Here is a 23,237-nt window from a genome sequence, read left to right on the forward strand (position 1 = left end):
TACTAGATGACGATCTTAACTAATTCCCTCCTTACAATACACCAGACCTCGACCCAAGAACTAAACAACGAATACGAGTCTATAATTACTATCGACAACACCATGGCAGGAACATCAGCCCTGGTTCCTTTTTTAGACCATACCAAACAGACAACACAAATACCCAGCACCACAATGCAACACAAAGAACTAGTGGACTCTCAAAAAATGAATACCCAGCACATAACAAAATTCTTCAAACCCACCCCAGGGAAAAGAAAATACGAACCCGAGGATGCAGGGGAGGCAAACACCAGAAGAACAACAAGAACAAAAAGAATATAAATAATAAAAATAAAAACAAAAAAGAAAATGGTTCTACTGAAATCACCCCTACATCTACGGTGAAAATCTTCAATTTATCATCGCATGAACTCACAAAATCAGAGAACAGCCTCCTCCAAAAGGGTCTCTCTTTTTGTCCCCATAATAATGTTAATATGTTCGAACTGTACCTGGATATCCAAAAATTTAGAAAAAACTTAACAATAAAAAGACATTTTGAACATGAGAATACAAGAAACAAAAAAGACACTATGCTGAGCATAAACATAGAGGAATCCGAAACCTTTAAACATCAAGAAGTGCGTCCCAAATCCTCTTTCTTCCCAGTCCAAAGTCAGGGACACTACATACCGACATTCTTTGACCTAATATCAGCAGATATAAAGAAAATTGCCCCTGAGCAGAACCCAATGAGACCCCCAAAAAATGGAAACTTATCCTATCAAGAGACATATGCCCTAAGGAGCCTTAAAAACAATGAAAACATAATAATCCGCCCAGCGGATAAAGGAGGTGGGATTGTAATACAAAATGTAGAAGAATACGAAAAAGAAGCACACAATATTTTAAATGATACTGAGTACTACCAGCTAATAGATAACAATCCCTTCCCGGATATAATTAAGAACCTTGTAAGCCTTGTTAAAAGAGCCCATAAAACTCAATACATAAATAAAAAAGAAAAAAACTTTCTCATACCAAAAGCACCGTCAAACCCGTACTTCTATCACTTACCAAAAATACACAAGAATACAAAAAAAACCCCAGGGAGGCCCATTGTGTCAAACACAAACTCAGCAACAAGCAATCTATCTCATTATCTTGATCTCTTTCTCCAACCATATGTCCAGAATCTACCAAGTTACCTACATGACTCAAGACAGCTAATGGAAGAAATTGGAAATATAACATGGAGGAAGACCTATGCATTATTCACCATGGACGTTACAGCTTTATACTCAAACATCGAACACAATCTAGGGATAAAGTGCGTAGAAGCCACACTACGCAACGACGCAACCCTAAAATCACCCCAGGTCAATTTTCTATTGGAGTGCTTACGGTTCATCTTAGAGAACAATTTCTTTATATACAACGGCATTACATATCATCAATGTCGCGGTACCGCTATGGGTACGAAAGTAGCGCCAGCTTTCGCCAATCTATTTATGGGCCATTTTGAGAATGAGCACGTCATCAACGAGCAGATCATCTACTATAAGAGATACATTGATGATATCTTTATTATCTGGGACGGGGATGAACACTCAGCCCTAAAGTTTCACGAAAAACTGAATAATACAAACTGGGGGATCACCTTCACTCCAAACTTTCAGAAACAACAAATAGACTTCCTAGACATTACCATCAATATTACAAATAACATCGTCACAACAAAGACATTTTTTAAACAGGTCGACACTAATAGCTATATACATTATAAGAGCTTTCACCACAAAAAATGGTTACAAAATATACCATATAGCCAGTATAAGCGCATTAGACGTAATTGCACAGAAAACAAGACCTTCATCGAACAAGCAAAAATTATACAAAAAAGATTCACTGATAAAGGCTATCCAAGTCAATTATTAAAAGACGCATATAAAAGGAGCCTAAGAAATACTCAAAAAGAATGCCTACTGAGTGTAGCCAAAGACCAAAAAGAAGAAAACCTAAAACATTTAAACTTAATTATGCAATATAATACATCCAATAAAACTATTCGCGCAATACTGTCCAAACATTGGCACGTTCTGAGGCAGGATCCTTACCTTGAAAAATATCTCCCCAATATACCTACGATCACATACAGAAGAGCACCTACAATAAAAAGTGTTCTAGCCCCGAGTAAACAGAAAAAACAAACAAAAATTAAAAACATAACTAGAAAGGAACGCGTGGGTAGCTACAAATGCGCCACGAAACGATGTTTGTGTTGTGACATCATCACACACAATAAGACCTCCTTCAGTTCCACAAAAAACGGCACTAGCTTCCCAATAAAATACCATCTAACTTACAAAAGTAGTTACGTCATATACCTAATCGAATGTGAATGTGGCCTCCAGTATATAGGCCGTACAACACAGGAACTACACTGCAGAGTCAACCAGCATAGGCATAACATACAAAAACTATCCATCAAACATAGCATCTCCCGACACTGCGCTACCACACGAGAAAAAAATAGACATCAACTAACAATCACTCCTATAGACCATATACCACCCAACCCATATAATAGATTCAGCATCCTCCAAAGAAGAGAGGTCTATTGGATTTACCAATTGGATACCCTGAGGCCATATGGACTAAACGAAATGAGCGAAACCATACTTTAATAAGGAAACTATATGTATTACCCCAATATGTGTGACCAAAGTAAGATCATTAACACTAACGCGTGCGGCTAGAGATGACCGACTATATATGTGTGTCCACGGATACACATGCCCGTGACGGCCGCCCTGCACCAACATGCATATTTATACCGTAATCACCTAGGACATGCATATACATATACCGCCACCATATATCTATTTATTTAACATACAACCGTATGCGTATATCCATTTATTTATTTATTTATTTATTTAACTCATTCAATTCATGTATCCCAATTACTTCTTATTCCCTGTGCATACACGTGCGTACATATTTATGTGTATACAAGCACATAGGGGTAAACGTTTATGTTTTATGTTGTTCCATAATTCCTTTTACCATATATTTATATATATATCTGTATTTTTATATTTTACTATATTTTATAAACGCAAAAATACCCCTTTGCATCTCTACCTCCCATAACACTTGCGTACCTTACCCCCGCAGTCAAATATGCCGGTTACTAATGTCACAAACACAACTGAAGGACACTGTCATGTGATCGGGGCTATGAACACCGCCCCCTGTACGTCATTCCCAGCCTCTACGCCCCTTATACGTCACACAATTACCTAGCAACGAAAGCTACACAAAGCCAGATAACCCAGCCTCTCCCCTGTCACTAGCCAGTACTCCTCCCATGTCCCGCCCTCCAATCCGTCTGTCCGGCAGTCACTATACTGTCGACCAGCGGACCGAAATGCCTTAGATCGGCACAAAAAACCTCCGGTCAGCACCTCTCGTCCAACCAACACTTTTTCCTTACATACATCGCTGCGTACAATCAGCGCTTAAGTTTCAGTGCCACGACATCACAAACATCTTCCCCCCGCTTTGTGACCCGCCCCATCCCCGCCCTCTATGCTAATCTCCCCTATTCACTGCTCTGAGAACACAGATACCGGCCGTAGGGGAGGTTACAGTAGCTTAGCAACACCAGACTCTTCCACACCCACAAACCCGCCCCCCTCACGCCCCCTATGTCACTGCACATCGCGCCCAAACAGAGTTTATATAGTAAAGCACACCAGAACACATGTTTTATTCCAATAATTTTTATTGTCCTGATGAAGGGGGCAGTCCGCCCCTGAAACGCGTAGACCTTTGAATAAAAGATTACCTATATGGTAACATTGCAACACGAAGTCTTTCTTCTGCATCAGCGCCGTTTAAATTTGGTCCGACCTTCCTCTTTCAACTAAACCTGCTTTATCTCTTTGACCGTGAGCGACGGAAAAAGGGCATAGACCAAGGCAGCAGATGCAGACCCATCCCCCGCAGACTGGACGGGAATATATTCCAGCAAAGTGAAACATAGGTGTTGTGACTTTTCACAACACTACATGGTAAGCATAATCAGTGTATTTCTGTATTATTGTCTGTAAGGTTCTACACAAGAGGCGCTGCCTCTTTCTGGTTTTTTCTTTTTTATATAAACGATACACATTGACACATTACAGTGGAGCAATGGTGGTATATCTTTGGAACTTTATTATTTTATTTTCACACAATGACAAGAGGATCATTTTTCATCATTTATTAGATTTCATACTAATTTAAAGCATTACATTTACAGCCAAGTTTGTTTCATAAGGACAAAAGTTTTTGCATTGATTATGCCTTTTTGTAAAGGGGGGGTTGTTTTCTGGTGTTCACTGTGCAATATTAGGCTACATTCACATGACCATGATGTGTTTTTTGGTATGAAAATTGCGTATCTGCAAAAAACGGAAGCCAAAGTGTGCGTTCTGCAATATGTGGAATAAGAGTCAACCAGCATAGGCATAACATACAAAAACTATCCATCAAACATAGCATCTCCCGACACTGCGCTACCACACGAGAAAAAAATAGACATCAACTAACAATCACTCCTATAGACCATATACCACCCAACCCATATAATAGATTCAGCATCCTCCAAAGAAGAGAGGTCTATTGGATTTACCAATTGGATACCCTGAGGCCATATGGACTAAATAAAATGAGCGAAACCATACTTTAATAAGGAAACTATATGTATTACCCCAATATGTGTGACCAAAGTAAGATCATTAACCCTAACGCGTGCGGCTAGAGATGACCGACTGTATATGTGTGTCCACGGATACACATGCCCGTGACGGCCGCCCTGCACCAACATACATATTTATACCGCAATCACCTAGGACATGCATATACATATACCGCCACCATATATCTATTTATTTAACATACAACCGTATGCGTATATCCATTTATTTATTTATTTAATTATTTAACTCATTCAATTCATTTATTTAACTCATCCAATTCATGTATCCCAATTACTTCTTATTCCCTGTGCATACACGTGCGTACATATTTATGTGTATACAAGCACATAGGGGTAAACTTTTATGTTTTATGTTGTTCCATAATTCCTTTTACCATATATTTTTATATATATATCTGTATTTTTATCTTCTACTATATATTTTACTATATTTTATAAACGCAAAAATATCCCTTTGCATCTCTACCTCCCATAACACTTGCGTACCTTACCCCCGCAGTCAAATATGCCGGTCCCATTATAAAAATGAAAAATTCGATTCTGCTACCTCGCCAAATTTAACAAAAAAAAATCACTTTGTACCCCTCAGTTGTCGCGATCATACATGATCATGGCATCTGACACCAATAATTATGTAAAATTTAAAAATAAATCATACTTACCTCATCCATTTGATAACGACAGGCCAGCCGCAGCCATCTTGCTTAAAGATCTGGCGCAAAATCTTGCGCGGCCCAAGATGACATCATCATGCCAGGCGGCGTGGTGACTCCATATGTCACTAAGAACATGTTTTCATGGAACTTTTCAATCCAGATGAAGGCGGCTGGCTCTTCACGCTCAAATGGATGAGGTAAGTATGATTTTTAAATTTTTTACTGTCATTCAGGTAAAATCCATTCACTACCCCAAAGCACAAAGAAATTCTACTGAAATTCATATTGAATTCTACTTTGTGGTTTCGCTCAACCAATGGAGAGTCATGTGGTGGTTTTTCTGGATGGAATGTATCTCATCAGCAAGTAAAATGCTCATTGTTTACACTGATTCTCACATGAAAAGGTCTAGGAGTCTCCCAGGAATCTCTTACAGATGCTAAATAGGAGAGTGAACAATAGGTCTCTACCCTGCAAATACAATGTGTAAATGAAGGACCATCTCAGGAGGCCAGAAAATGCTAAACTGGTTGATAAGTAGATTATTCTTGCATTGTATATGGTAATGAGGGAAGCCATATCTGAAGGTAAAAGGTTTCATTCATTATGAAGGTTGGACTGGGCATCTTCTGGGGAAGAGGAGGAGCAGATAGCTATAGCCACCAAACGGGTATAAAAGACCTAACCATGGCCCAGAAAGCTGGAATTCACCAAGGTAAGTGACTTAGATCAGTGACTTTTGGAGAAGACTCTGACTGGAGATCATGTCCTGTGGAATTTGTGGAGGGTTCATGTCTGGTAAGTATTACTGAATTGACTGTGAGTTGACGGAATTATAAGATATTGTAATCTGTGCTGTGTATAAGGACAATGTGTCACCGCAGTGTAAATAAAATGTAAATGCCACATAAAAACTCATAAGCTAGAAATTTTAGGAGATTGTTAGAATTTTTTGAATGAGGCTTTCCATATTTAATATAAACATGGCGGCAGCCAGGCCAAGTGTCATTGTGAATATGGTATGTATCAGACAGTGTAGGGTTTGTGGGTTATAGTAGTGTGAAGAAACAGATATGATAAATGCAGGGGACACTGGAACGTCTCTAATACTCTCCACAGAAAAAAAACAATCCACTGTAATGCTTTACCAGCATCGGTTCCAAGCAGAACTAGTGTGGTCTTATGTTCCTCTGTGAAATACACGGAGTGGATGACACATGTAGTATTAGATGCCCCCTCCCTGCTCTGAACCAGTAAGAGTCTGGTAATTTAGGCAGGTTATATTTAATACCTGAAGGGAAATGTGTTTTCATGGAGACATTTGGGGAAATGGGAGTCTTAGGCAGAGAAATAGGAAATCAAGTTTAATATGGAAAATATAGAAGCTTATAAAATTGGTAGAAGAAAATAATTTTCACCATGACTTTTTCACTAATAAGCTACTAGTTGAAGTTAACATTAAAACTAGAGGATATTGGTGAAGAGTAGATATGATTTCAGCAACCAGAACAGGAGCTACTGCAAATGCTTCTCCTGTTCTGTTGAACCCAAGATGTCTGATTATTAGATAGATACCACTTTATCTGAATGGCTGCCATGTAAACTAGATTTCAGGATACCTATATTGCTACCATGTCCCCCACCACACTTAATTGTTTTATGTGGCGCTAATAAACAAATTGATACATTTGAAGAATTGTATAATTTATGATTTGTTATATTTCTGTTCACTATTCACAAATCAAATCACACTGTTCACTGTAATGAGTGACTTGGTTGATGGAAATTCTGGTTGTTAGTGATGAGCGGGAGGTGCCATATTCGATTTCGCGATATTTTGCGAATATTCGATTGAATATTCGTGTTATATTCGTCGAAATCGGATATTTGTAATTATTCCAATTATCGCGAATAATATGCGATTTAATAAATCGCGTATTGCGATTTTTCTTTTGATAGTATAAGGCAACGGTATTTTACAAAATTTTGTAATATTGCTCTAACTTCGTCTTTTAGAATATGACGAATATTCTAAATGACGAAGTTAGATCAATATTATGAAATTTCGTAAAATACACATATAGATTGTAATTTAGCTAATATAGTGCTATAATCATTTTTTTTTCTTTAATTTTTTTTGCCTCTTCTGAACTTAAGTTTTGTAAAATATGTACACTATTAAAAAAATTACTATAGCAGTATATTAGCTAAATTACAATCTATATGTGTATTTTACGAAATTTCGTAATATTGCTCTAACTTCGTCTTTTAGAATATTCGTCATATTCTAAAAGACGAAGTTAGAGCAATATTAAGAATATACGTAAAAAGTCAAAATCGCAATTCGATTATTATAACTTGAATTAATCGAATTGCGATTTCAACTTAGCACTGCTAAATTCCATAGGCTAGAATTAACGAATATGGAATATAGCAGTACTAAGTTGAAATCGCCATGCGATTACTTCGAGTTATATTAATCGCATTGCGATTTCAACTTGATGCTGCTGCTGGGTCTCAACTAAACCAGGTCCAAGTTGAAATCGCAATTCGATTAATTCAAGTTATAATAATCGAATTGCGATTTCAACTTGGACCTGGTTTACTATGGTTGGCTTCAATGGCTTGGTAGAATTAGCGAATATGACGAATGTATTCGTCATATTCCACAAAACGAAGATAACAAAGTATTCTCCATCTTCGTTTTAGCTACCTATTCATCAACTTTGCTAATTCTAGCAATCATATAGGAAAGTATACTATAGAGACAGCTAAGTTTAATTCGCTATGCGATTATATTACTTTGCTTTTTTTTATAAATAGAATAATTATAATAATTATCAGGTATTATAATTATTCTATTTATTTAAAAAAAAGCTAAGTAATATAATCGCATGGCGAATTAAACTTAGCTGTCTCTATAGTATACTTTCCTATATGATTGCTAGAATTAGCAAAGTTGATGAATAGGTAGCTAAAACGAAGATGGAGAATACTTTGTTATCTTCGTTTTGTGGAATATGACGAATACATTCATCATATTCGCTAATTCTACCAAGCCATTGAAGCCAACCATAGTAAACCAGCTCCAAGTTGAAATCGCAATGCGATTAATATAACTCGAAGTAATCGTATTGCGATTTCAACTTAGCACTGCTATATTCCATATTAGGCTAGACGAATATGGAATATAGACAGAAAAGATGGGGGGTGACCCTGGGGGCGTCCAAAAATGGGGACAGAAGGTCCAGGGGGGCCAGTGCTCCCCCAATATACCCAAAGTGACACCCCTGATGAAAGTAACTCGGCTAAAGCTCCCGAGCATAAATGAGAACAAAGAGAAAATGGAGCTCAAGACGCCAGAAATAGAAATAATTATAAATATTTATTTATGTCGTAAAAAAATTACATCAAGATTACATATAACAGAATGCAATGATACAGGGACAAGAAGAGAACAGGGAAAAAAATGGCTAACAGCGCCACCCTGGATGGAAGGCGCTGGTCATGAATGTAAAAAAGGCACAATCAGCGGACTAGGTACATAATATGTTGGTACATAATAATGGCATAATAGCACCGCAGATGTCAATAATTACAGTAGTGAGGGTGAGTCTACAGGTATAGATAGGAAAGATGGGTCAGAATAGAAAAACCCATATCCCAGAGGGCAGAAAGCATCCAGTTTCTAAGTCAATGCCTAATGGCACAATAGAAGTCCATGTGAGACAAACCGGAATGCACATAATAAGGAGGGACTCACCACAATAACGAACCAAGAGAGAACCAGCCAGGATGGCGCCACCCCAACGCGCGTTTCGGCGTACCTTCGTCAGGGGCACCTGAAACGAAGGTACGCCGAAACGCGCGTTGGGGTGGCGCCATCCTGGCTGGTTCTCTCTTGGTTCGTTATTGTGGTGAGTCCCTCCTTATTATGTGCATTCCGGTTTGTCTCACATGGACTTCTATTGTGCCATTAGGCATTGACTTAGAAACTGGATGCTTTCTGCCCTCTGGGATATGGGTTTTTCTATTCTGACCCATCTTTCCTATCTATACCTGTAGACTCACCCTCACTACTGTAATTATTGACATCTGCGGTGCTATTATGCCATTATTATGTACCAACATATTATGTACCTAGTCCGCTGATTGTGCCTTTTTTACATTCATGACCAGCGCCTTCCATCCAGGGTGGCGCTGTTAGCCATTTTTTTCCCTGTTCTCTTCTTGTCCCTGTATCATTGCATTCTGTTATATGTAATCTTGATGAATTTTTTTACGACATAAATAAATATTTATAATTATTTCTATTTCTGGCGTCTTGAGCTCCATTTTCTCTTTGTTCTCGAATATGGAATATAGCAGTGTGAAGTTGAAATCGCAATTCGATTATTATAACTTGAATTAATCGAATTGCGATTTCAACGTAATTCTCAAATTCGACAGTACATTCTAGTATATGGAGATGTTCCCATGGTGATGGGGACGCTCCATGAGCACTGAAGTCGGCAGAAGCGGCAACGGGCACTGACTGGAGCAGCCAGCAAGCCAAAGGACAGTTAAGAACAACTTTAGGGAAGTGGGAAAGAAAAAAATATAACAATAAAAATAAAAAATCAAATATTCAATTTCGCGAATATATAGCACTATATTCTAAATATTCGCGAAATCTCAAAGTCACAATATTCGAGAATAAAATTCACAATTCGAATATTTGCGCTCAACACTACTGGTTGTGTATCTAGGGCAATGTTTCAGTGTGGCAGTGCACATTGTGCCTCTCTAACCTGCTTTCAAAGGGGTTATTTCCCAGTCTGGGTCTAAATCTGCACATTTTGTCTATGTGTTCATTAGTCTTACCTTTTAGTTCCTGAGTTCTATCTGATGTTCTCTCTTAATTGTGAGGCCAGGACTGGGCTGTGTGACAATGTCTGCTTTTGTGCAATAGTGTTTGCTTCTGAAGTCTCTGTGAGTCTGGGTTCGGGAATTCATGATCAAAGTCTGTACAGTTTATATTTTGGTCTTTGTCTGGGTTTCAGAAATCTAGAAGTTTGAAGTCCATGTCTTTGTTTCTCCTTCCCTGTAGGCTACCTGCCTTCAACCTATATTCGAGCCTTGCTGTGTTTTAAAGTTTGAGGCACAGTGGTTCCACAAATTCTGTAACAGTGTGATTTTGGTGTCAGCTTTAAGTCTCTCTGTTTTGTGAAAATGCACCAACTTTATAAAAAGGCTCACGGTAACAATATATTTGGTGCAAGTTTATTGTCTATAAAAGTACATCAGGGGGTTGTCTAGCATTGAGATGTAACACTTTTGTGACTTTTTCAAATATCGCTCAAAATAAATAAGGCATAAAAGTCTTCCCGTCTGTAATACTTACTAATCTGTAATTCACTCCACTTCTGAAAGTGGGAATGTTCACCAAAAGTGTCAAAATTTTACGTTATATAGAATGTGGACATCACTTTTTATGGCACAAAACTGGAGTAGAAAATGTTATAAATGTACTTCATATTGTTTATCCAATTTCAAGATGCATTTTTTTTTTTTTATAAGAAACTCACTTTAATAACTAGAAGAGGAATTCTCCAGTTTCTATGTACTTGGAGACTTCTAACTGGCACTTTGTACCAACAGTTTAATGTATCAAATAAAATCTGGTTATAACCTTTATTTAATCTGTGATTATAAAAAAAAATTTGATTGACAAAAAGTAATTCTAACAGTCAATTTTTACTTTCTATAAATGCAGTTGACTTTATGTTACTGGATATTGATTACACCTTTGTTCTTTTTTGTGTTACTATTATAAGAAAATCTCTTGTCTTATTGAACTATTTTTTTTTCCAGGTGAAGATTGGATGAGGCTTCCATAGATGTCTAATGTTACCTGTAGAAGATAATCAACCACAGATTGTCAGTAATAGCACTGGACATAGACTGGGTGAGAAGTCTGCGAGTTCTCAATGTGGAAACAATTTTAAAATAAATCTTATCTTTATATGCATGAGGAAATTCAAAAGAATGAAAGGCAATTTCCATGTTCAAAATGTGAAAAAGTTTTTAATACAAACGTACATCTTGTTGAACATCAGAGAATTCACAAAGAGATAAACTGTTTCCATATCCAGAATGTGGGAAGAGTTTTAAGAGTAAGAATTATATTGTGATACATCTGAAAATGCACACAGGAGAGAAGCCAAATTGCTGTTCAAAAGGTGGAAAAACTTTTGCTGAAAAATCAAATCTTGTTAAACATCTGAGAATCCACACAGGAGAGAAGCCGTTTTCATGTGCAGAATGTGAGAAATGTTTTATTCACAAATCAACCTTTGATATACATCTGAGAATCCACACAGGAGAGAAGCCATTTTCATGCTCAGAATGTGGGAATTGTTTTAGTGTTAAATCAACTCTTGTGAGACACGAGAGAAGTCATAGAGGGGAGAAGCCATTTTCATGTCCTGAATGTGGGAAATGTTTTATTAACAAATCAAACTTTGATAAACATCTGAGAATCCACACAGAAGAGAAGCCATTTTCATGCTCAGCATGTGGTAAGTGTTTTGGTAAGAAATCAAATCTTGTTGAACATCAGAGAATTCACACAGGAGAGAAGCCATTTTCATGTGCAGAATGTGGGAATTGTTTTAGTGTTAAATCAACTCTTGTGAGACACGAGAGAAGTCATAGAGGGGAGAAGCCATTTTCATGTCCTGAATGTGGGAAATGTTTTATTAACAAATCAAACTTTGATAAACATCTGAGAATCCACACAGAAGAGAAGCCATTTTCATGCTCAGCATGTGGTAAGTGTTTTGGTCAGAAATCAAATCTTGTTGAACATCAGAGAATTCACACAGGAGAGAAGCCATTTCCATGTGCAGAATGTGGGAAGTGTTTTTGTGCTAAATCAAATCTTGTGAGACACGAGAGAAGTCATGTAGGGGAGAAGCCGTTTTCATGTCCTGAATGTGGGAAATGTTTTATTCACAAATCAAACTTTGATAAACATCTGAGAATCCACACAGAAGAGAAGCCATTTTCATGCTCAGAATGTGATAAGTGTTTTCATCAGAAATCAAATCTTGTTGAACATCTGAGAATCCACACAGGAGAGAAGCCATATTCATGCTCAGAATGTGATAAGTGTCTTGGTCAGAAATCAAATCTTGTTGAACATCAGAGAATTCACACAGGAGAGAAGCCATTTTCATGTGCAGAATGTGGGAATTGTTTTAGTGTTAAATCAACTCTTGTGAGACACGAGAGAAGTCACATAGGGGAGAAGCCATTTTCATGTCCTGAATGTGGGAAATGTTTTATTAACAAATCAAACTTTGATAAACATCTGAGAATCCACACAGAAGAGAAGCCATTTTCATGCTCAGAATGTGGTAAGTGTTTTGGTCAGAAATCAAATCTTGTTGAACATCAGAGAATTCACACAGGAGAGAAGCCATTTCCATGTGCAGAATGTGGGAAGTGTTTTAGTGCTAAATCAAATCTTGTGAGACACGAGAGAAGTCATGTAGGGGAGAAGCCGTTTTCATGTCCTGAATGTGGGAAATGTTTTATTCACAAATCAACCTTTGATAAACATCTGAGAATCCACACAGAAGAGAAGCCATTTTCATGCTCAGAATGTGAGAAGTGTTTTCATCAGAAATCAAATCTTGTTGAACATCAGAGAAATCACACAGGAGAGAAGCCATTTTCATGCACTGAATGTGATAAGTGTTTTGCTTTCAAAATAAGTCTCAATAAACATCAGAAAGCTCATACAGGAGAGAAGCCATTTAAATGTCCTGAATGTGAGAAATGTTTTAGTAGGAAATTAAATCTTGTTACTCATCAGAGAATTCACACAGGAGAGAAGCCGTATTCATGTGTTGAATGTGGAAAATGTTTTAGTCAGACATCAACTCTTGCTAGACATCAGAGAATTCACACAGGAGAGAAGCCATAAACATGCACAGAATGTGCAAAATGTTTCAAGCTTAACGAAAATCTTGAGTATGATTTACAAATTCACAAGAGGGAATCAATATGTGTCTAATGTCTAAGAAAAAATATGACATGAAAGAACTATCTAGTGTGACAATCCATTGAAATTTGTGGACTGTAACAGATGTGGCATAGGATTGACTACCTAAAGCTGTGTTCTGATGTATAATTGTCTAAACATTTGGACAATTTTCATTTTTGCATTACATATGTTTGTCCCAGGGCAACCAATTTGAATCCCACAATTTGCTGCAAGGACCCTGAAGACAGAAGAAATTCAATACCTCTGAACATCATGATGTTGTGGATGCTACTGACTATAGCCACCTGTTCTTGGAAAATATAAATGTCTATAGTGGCTCTCCCCTCTGTATTACCAGAACAAGTTTCACTGTCAATGGGCTAACTCTCTGCCCAAAAGCAAAAATAAAATATATACTAATGGAATTTGCAGACACGTACATCTGTAACATATCAAAGCCTTTCTTGTGAACCATATGTGGTTCACAAAAAAGGCTTTGATATACCTGTATTTACCTTAGACTACACTTACCTGAGGCTTTCTGTCATTATTTGTTCTTGGTTGAATCTTATTGCTGCTTATTCCTTTATCATTATGACTTCTTCATGAGTACATAATCCATAGTCTTACTCTCTCCTATAGCATTATTTGAGTGATTTATTGCCATTTGTGATTTGGGAAAACTCTTCACATTAAGAAATTATATCTATTGGATCTAAGAAACAAAATGGATCTTTCTACAGACAGTGACATGGTCCATGATTGCATGTAATTCAGATATTTTGCTTTTCTGTTGTTTATGTTAAAGGGGTTGTCCAAGTTATATTATCAGATCGGCCGGGGTCCGACACCCGGCACCCCCTCCGATCAGCTGTTTGAAGAGAAGGCGTGCACGGTGTCAGCGCTGCCTCCTCTTCACTGTTTACCTTCTAGCCGTTGCATCTGCAGTTGTGAGCAGGTGTAATTTCACCCAAGCCTTCCTATTGAAATGAATGGGACGGCTTGGGTGTAATTACACCTGCTCACCACTGCAAATGCAACGGCTAGAAGGTACACAGTGAAGAGGAGGCAGCGCTGACACCGCGCACGCCTTCTCTTCAAACAGCTGATCGGAGGGGGTGCCGGGTGTCAGACCCCCGACGATCTGATATTGATGACCTATCCTGAGGATAGGTCATCAATAATATAACTTGGACAACCCCTTTAACTGTACTTTTATTTAGTAGATCAGGGATTAACTGAAACGTTCTGCGATATATGAGTAATACTTGATACATTTTACCCTATTTATCTGCACCGAATAAAATTGAATGCATAAAATAAAATATTCCTTGAACCAGGATAACAGAAGTGTTGTGGCTCCTCTTTACTATATACACAGCCCTGCTATACACACACCTAACAAATAGTGATGAGCTGCATAGGCAATATTCGTTTTCAAGATATTTCGCAAATGTTTCACATAATATTTGCAATAAATTTGCAAGTTCTAGAATTTGTGATATCCAGTCATTATTTTTGCGATTGCACAAATCGGTACTAATGATACACATATTTTTTGCGCAAAACATGCAACTTCACATTTTATCAGGTGTGGGTATTTGCTCTGGTAGACAGGCTTGCGGACGCAGTATAGAGGCAACGACAACATCTTTAACTTAAACAGTTCAGTGTTTTATTCACACATAAGGAAAGTGACAACAAAAAGTCAGTTTCAAGGAAAAAACTGTCATCTTGAGTGGGGTTTGTTCACACCAGGCAGCAACACATAAGTCCTTGGGTGAAACAGAAGTCCACGTGCTTTCATCCAAACAAGATAGCAGACCTTAAACCCGGCCCAAACTCTCAGGCCCCAACACAGAGACTGGCAAAGCTCCACTGTAAGATGCAGGATAATCCACCACCAGCTGAGACTGCTGGCTGGGTTTTATATCCCTAACCAAAACCTGGCCTGGAATGTGGAGAACAGCCACCCACCAAGCACTTTGGCTGTTTCCAGTAAGAGCCGGCCCGGATCGGCACACTAAATAACCAATAGTGTCAGTCAGTAGAGTTGAGCGGACACCTGGATGTTCGGGTTCGGCAGGTTTGGCCGAACTTGGAAAAATAAATTCGGGTTCGGGTCCCGAACTTGACCCCGAACCCCATTGAAGTCATTGGGGACCCGAACTTTTGGGCACTACAATGGCTCTAAAATAGTCCTGGAAAGGGCTAGAGGACTGCAAAAGGCATCAAAATGTGCTTAAGAGCATGGCAACTGTTCTAAAAACAAATGTGGATAGGGAAATGACTTAAAATAATATAAAATACTGAAAATTTTAAATAATCTGGATCTAGGAGTAGGAGGTTGAGGAGGCGGTGGATGGGTGTATGTGGCAGTGTATTCTGCAAAAGGTACGGACAAGTCCTGTGGGATCCATGCCTGGTTCATTTTAATAAACGTAAGCTTGTCCACATTGGCTGCAGCCTGTGATAATGCTCTCTGCCGTGCTAAACACACATTCACACTATACACTGGCTGTAGGGCAGGTCAGCACCTCCAAGGCTGACAAAGCTTTTCCACACTTTGGCCATGCTAACCATGCCTTCTCAGGTGCTGGCGGTGCCCTAGCTGCGTTGGCGACCTCTTCCTCCTCCTCTGCCTTCCACTGTGCCCCCGCTGTCAGGTGGGAATGCTATCATCAGCGTGCGCTTGTAGTCACGCATCTTCCGATCAGTAACAGATGTTTTCACCAAATTTAGTTCCTTGTCAGCAATGCAGAGCAGGGGTTCATTCACGGCAAAATGGGGTTCATGTCACTCAGCAATAGAACAGAGGATTTTGAGAGATTTAGGCCCCTGTCACCCAGGCACAGCAGGGGTTAATTTACGTCAAAAGGGGGTTCATGTCACCCAGCAATACAACAGAGGATTTGGAGAGATTTAGGCCCCTGTCAGCAATGCATCAGGGTGAAAGCAGTGGATGGTCGGGAACCAACCGTAACCGGGGAAGACCACATGCTTCGCAAGAGCCTACCTGCCCTTAAAGTAGTGGTGAAGGGGTTCACAAAGGTAGCGGTGGAAACAGTCAGTCAATGCGGAATGTTGGGGGTAAAATCATCTACTCGTTGGTGTGGCAGTTTTTTGTTAAGCCACCAGAGGAGGTGAACGTGGTTATTTGCCGAATCTGTGGGCAGAAGGTGAAGCGTGGCCAGGGTGCCAATGTTGGCACCACGGCCCTGCGTCAACATATCAAAGCAAGATATCAAAATTGAGTGCTGGTCCTTCCTTTGATATTTATGCCTGGGATGAGAACCCTAGGACACGTGCACAACTGATTACAGACTGCAGTGCCGACTGAGTTTCTACCTATTCTGACCATAAGTCGTCAATAGAGATTAGTGTTGATCTTCTAATCACAAATTTTTATCGCGATTATCGGCACTTCGAGAATTCACAAAGATCTAGAGTATAGTGCTATATTTTGGTAATCGCAAATATTCTAGATTTTCTTTCATCTGAGCCCATAATCCCTCACTGGTTCTTGCTTGTGGGCCAATGAGAAGGCTGCAATATCTTTGTCTGAGCTTAACAACATCCCTAGCAACCAATAGGAAATTTGCCTACCTCTTACTATGCAGGAAACTGCCCAGTAGTGTTGATCGTGAATATTCTAATTGCAAATATCGGCACTTCGAGAATTCGCGAAGATCTAGAATATTAAGCAAAAAATTTGGCATACGCATTCGTGAAAACGAATATTGTCTATGTTGCTCATCAATAATAGAGATGAGCAAATCGAAGTTGACGAAGTGGAATTCGATCCGAATTTCAGGAAAAATTTGATTCACACAGAATCTGAATTTCCTGACGCTTTATGGTAACAAATTGAATTTTTTCCTAAAATGGCTGCTGCACATGTTATGACATGCAGCAAAGAACTCTGGGAAGGAGGGATCACCCACAAAGCCATGCATGCAGCCAATCAGCAGCCAGCCAGCCAGCCCCTGTGATGTCACAGCCCTATAAATAGCGGCAGCCATCTTAGATTCTGCCATTTTCCAGTGCACTTAGTGCAGGGAGAGACGTCAGCAGACGCTAGGGACAGTGCTAGGAAAGACGTGAAAACTATTATTTTGCTGAATAGAAATTCCATACTATAAAAGGAGAACAGGGTCCAATAGGGGAGTGTACAGCCTGGGTAATAGGAACAATCTTATTACACATTGCTGCATTGACTGGGGATCCAAACTCCCAATATACTGCTGTATTTAGGTTTGCAATAAATGATACCTCTGTAATTCCCAGAAAAACATTAATTTTATTGGAGTGCAAGTGCTGTGTGATACAGCCATTAACAGGGTGTATTACTAGAAAATATTTATATATCTTATTAGCCCTTGTACAGTGCAGTTATATGTTCTAAATCCTTTTTAAGGGTGTATTAGTGGAAAAAAAAGGGCTTATTAGCGTTTGTGTGGTGAATTGAGAAAAATAGAGCCTATTTTGGGGCGTATTAGTGAAAAACTAAAAGTATTATTTGCCATTCAGCGGTGCAATTATATGTTTTAAAGCCTTTTTTGGGGTGTATTAGTGCAATAAAAAGAGGCTTATTAGCTGTTGTGTTGTGAAGTGAAAACATTACAGCCTTTTTTGGGGTGTATTATTTCCTTTTTATTTATTTATTTGATCTAACAGTATGTCAGACAGAGACGTTACAGGCACTGCAAAGGGGAGGGAAAGAGGCCTAAATGTTTCTAATGCGCAGGCACTGGTCGCAGCAGAGTAAGGGGTGTGGAAGCAGGGGTCACTTGGAGAGGCCTGAACTCCCGGTGTCATCTAGCGGTCGCGTCTTGACCAGCAACCCAGCGTTTTTTGAATGGTTGACTCGATCATCCACTTCGTCCCAAGTGACATCAGACACCCCCACCCAAGAGTTGGTGGATACGTCAGACACAACCCTTAGCTGGCATGGACTGGGAGCAGGCCCTGTGCCCTCACCTGTCCTCAACCTGCCTCTGTCCTTTTCTGTTCCCTCAGCCAGAGAAGTATTATATGCTGTGGGCTCAGCTTAACTATACAGCGAGGAAGAGCTACTAGAGGACAGTCAGCAGCTACTGCCCAGTCAAGATCTGGAGGAGACATCCGCAGCTTCCTCCGGTAGGTGGGCAAGTAGGGATGAGGAGAGTGGCGCGGGAGCTGGTGTTGTGAGCCGTCAGGCTCCTGGCTCAGAGACTGTTGAGAAGGACATCAGTGACGTACAGACAGAACTCAATGATAAAGAAACTGATCACAATTGGGAGCCGGGTGACAAAGGGCTTCATCATCATCGGGATAAGAGGGTGGCAGCTTACGCGTGAGCCAGCAATTGGCCGGGAATCAACAGGGTGAAATCAGTGGATGGTCGGGAACCAACCATAACCGGGGTAGACCACATGCTTCGCAAGAGCCTACCTGCCCTAAAAGTAGTGGTGCAGGGGTTCACAAAGGTAGAGGTGGAAACAGTCAGTCAATGCGGAATGTTGGGGGTAAAATCATCTACTCGGTGGTGTGGCAGTTTTTTGTTAAGCCACCAGAGGAGGTGAACATGGTTATTTGCCGAATCTGTGGGCAGAAGGTGAAGCGTGGCCAGGGTGCCAATGTTGCATCACAGCCCTGCGTCAACATATGCAGCATCACCATAAAGTGGCCTGGGAGAACCGTGGCTTCAATGTGGGGGTCCAGCCTGCCGCAGCAACCGCTGCATCACCCAGTGGCATGCACCCGATTCCAGGCAGTCAAGGCTCCACCACCTCAGCTGAAGGGATCTGTCTGTAATTCCCATCATCTACCAGTCCTAATGCTCCTGCTCCTTGCCCTTCTACTCCTCATTAGTCATTCCATCAGCAATCGATTACCAAAGCGATTGACAAGAGACAACAGTATGCGTGCATTTATCCAACGGCGCAGAAGCTGAACGTGCTCTTGGACAAGTTGTTGGTACTGCAGTCCCTCCCTTTCCAAGTGGTGGACTCTGCTCCTTTCAGAGATCTGATGGCTTGAGCTGAGCCGAGGTGGAGAGTCTCCAAGCTGTCATTTCTTTGCCAAAAAAAGCAGTGCCAGCCCTGCACAAATATGTAGAACAGAAGGTGGGCTAGTCCTTGAGCCTGTCGATGTCTGCCAAAGTGCACGGCAGCGCCGATGTGTGGAGCTGGAACTACGGTCAGGGACAATATATGTCCTTTACGGCCCACTGGGTAAATGTGGCTCCTGCCCAACCAAACCAGCAACTTTTCCAGGTGACGCCGCTTCCACCTTCATGTTCTCACGACGTTGGTCCTGCAACAATGTCCGCCTCTGCCTCTCATCCTCCACAGTGTCCTCAGCCTCCACTGTAGGGACAATTCACAGTGTCACGCTGATCTGCACCTAGTTTGCCTGGGCGAACAGAGTCACACAGGGGAGGAACTGCTTCGTGTCCTTAATCAAGAAATCAAATCCTGGCTTTCTCCGCAACAACTCAAATTTGGAACCAACAACGGGAATAACATGGCGTTGGCGCTTCATCAAGGAGGGATGAGACATGTACCCTGCATGGCACACGTGTTCAATCTGGTTGTCAAACGTTTCCTGAAATCTTCCACCCATCTGCCAGACATCCTAAAAATGGCCAGTAAACTTTGCATGCACTTCAGCCATTCGTACACCGCAAAGCACACCCACCTTGAGCTGCAGAGGCAGAACTGCATCCCCCAACATAGGTTGATATACGACATTTCCACCCTCCATAAGTTGGACCGTTTGCTCAGGCCCTTTGAGGATGCCACGTTATATGTCAGTCGCCAAGACTACATGATGAGGATAAATCTGGCTGGACAGGGGACTGGAAACGTAGCGCCTACATCTCATGGCTATATGAGCCCTGTGCGGGCTGAACTGGAGAAGGATAAGAAGGACATTGGAGCACAAGCAATATGTAGCAAAATAGGTGTTTTTTCTACACATGTGACAAGAGAGGAGGATCAGGAGCAGCCGGAGGAGCAAGAGGGAGATGAGAAAGATGATGCAGATGACCCAGGCACACTGTGGCAGTATGCAGTGGAGATGGAGGCAGGGAGCCCCTCCGAGTAACTTGCGCAATTGGCCCGCTGCATGCTCACTTGCTTGGGTAGTGAGAGCCAAATTGTCACAATTCAGCAGAGGGGTGACTTCTGGTTCTCCACCTTGTTGGACCCTCACTACTGGTCCAAAATAGGAGCCTTTTTTATACCAGCTGAGAGGGAGGACAAACTGAACTACTATAGAAACATCCTATGTAGTCAGTTGGCCGCTGCCTATCTGCGCCATTGTCCATCCTCTCGCAGGTCTGACAGGGGGAGCCCTCTGTGCTCTTGTTTCACCGCCATGGCTGCTGTGGCGGGGTGGGGGTAGAAGCAGTACCAGCTCCATCAGCAGCAGCTGAAGTCTAGAGTCGATGATGAGCAGCTTTCTTAACCCACCTAGTGGAGCAGAACCTGAACCAGCACCCTGCCATCCCACATTGAAGATCCGCTGGACTACTGGGCAGCCAAACTGGATTTGTGGCCACAACTGGCAGAGTTTGCCCTGGAAAAGCTGTCCTGCCCAGCCAGCAGTGTGGCATCAGTGCAGATGTTTAGTGCGGCGGGGGCCATAGTTACCCCAAGGAGAACTCGCCTGTCCACCCGAAATGTGGAGAAACTGACTTTTGTCAAGATGAATCAGTCGTGGATCAGCCAGGATTTCCACCCACCAATGGCTGATGCATCAGACTAGATCATCCATGGTGCCACACCAACACTTTGACAAAAGAGACCGGTTTCTTCTGGCTACCTGCCTCAGCTACTATTCTGATGCTACCACCCGCCTTATGTCAGACATCTGATGCTAAGTGCTCCTTCTTTCAGCCACCATCATCTGTGGGTACTGTTATTGCCACCCACCTCCCCACTCTGTCGTTTCCTGATGCTGCTGCAACCTTACCGCTCAGGCTCCTCATGCTGCTGTTGCACCTCCACACTATGTCATTGTGCCACTCTGTGATCTCCTCATGCTGTTGCCAACTCACAACTCTGACTCTAGGCCACTCTTAGGTCTCCTCATGCTGCTGCTAACGCAACACTATGTCACTGGGCCACTCTGTGGCCTCTTCATGCTTCTGCTAACTCAAAACTATGTCACTGGGCCACTCTGTGGTCTCCTCATGCTGCTGCTACCTCAACACTATGTCATTGGGCCACTCTGTGGACTTCTCAAGCTGTTCTCCCACCCTCACCACTCCATGTCTGGGCCACTATTTTGCCTTTTTGACATCATCATTTATTTGTCCCTTCTTCTGATCTGTCAGAAAGAAAAGAAAAATGAGACGCACAACGTATCTTGTCTGTGTAGCATCTGTAAGGCCTGTATCGTCACATCAGATTTGGCTTATGATTTGGTAGACAAAAGCAGGAGTGGGTACAAAATACAGAAGACATCCAAATATTCCATTCACTTGTCATCTCTGTTGTGGATCCACTCCTGTTTTTTGGGGGCTTTAGCACTACTGATGGATTACTGACGAATTGCTGATCGAGTGAAGACTAATGCTCAACAGACAGGATATGTTTTTTGGGGATTATTTTTCTGATGGATCAGAGGAAGTGCAAAATAATCAGTGACCTCAACACAAACTTACTGCTGACACCCTCTCTCATGGGGACTCTCCTTGTATAAGCGTTTTATAGAACAGGTTCTGTAGACATCTATGTGGAATCAGCTGACGACGATGTAAAAGGAGTGCGCTCTTTCACGCTACAGTAGGATCTTGCGCCTCTGCACGGTTCTTTATACCTGGGTCTAACATCGACCTATAAGTAGACACTAAGTTTTTTGGTCAGTTTTGGACCTGTAATTGCCCAAATAAGTGAAGTGTGCATTGATTCTAAGAGCGACACCTGTCATGTGCATGTTATACTGACTTGCAGACTCCCTATGCGTGTTACCGCAAGGCACAGTGTTCTAAACCTACTTTACAGGCTTTATGCAGGCAGGAAATAGCTGTTTTTTAAAGCGATTCGCCACAAAAAGAATTGGGATCAAATCTTTTTTCGAAATTCGGCGAACTGACTGAACCTAACTTTTGAGAAATTTGCTCATCTCTAGTCATCAATACTAAGTACCAGATAACCCTTTTAATTGGATGAAATAACTTTCCAATATTATTTCTGTTATAACTGTAGACTAATAGGTATGAAGCTTGGGGGCAATCTCATGTCTCTGTAAATGTGGTAGATTATACACAATGAAACAACAACACGCCCTATTTAGGGACCCTCGGGATATAATAATCAATGTAACAAGCGGTCATACGACCAAAAAAATCCCTGTAGGGGTCTCTAACTGATATTAAAATTATATCTTTATTAATTAATAGCTAAAAATAGTGAAACACAAATTCTAATAAGAGAGGTTGATTTAGAACTGTCAGATTACGATAGAGATGATTTATCTGTATTCGTCTCCTGTAATAAACTATCTGCTGTTGCTGGGGTTAGCAACGGCTGTGGGATAGTTACATGGAGTATATGCTGATCTGTATTCCTGTCAAGGTATTTGATACAGGAATATCCACAATGCAGGGACTGCAATGGAATGTTATCATATGTGACAAATTCGACCCGGGGTGTATATAACTAACACTATATGTTCAGCCCCTCATTGGTGGGCCAGTTGGAATGAATAACTTTTTATTTCATATAGATAGTGCTATAACACTACTATAATGCACCGTGTTCATACCCAGTAACCACTTATTTACTGGACTGTTTGTCTCAACCCTTCA

Source organism: Bufo gargarizans, chromosome 3, assembly GCF_014858855.1.
Source record: "Bufo gargarizans isolate SCDJY-AF-19 chromosome 3, ASM1485885v1, whole genome shotgun sequence".
Lineage (NCBI taxonomy): Eukaryota > Metazoa > Chordata > Amphibia > Anura > Bufonidae > Bufo > Bufo gargarizans.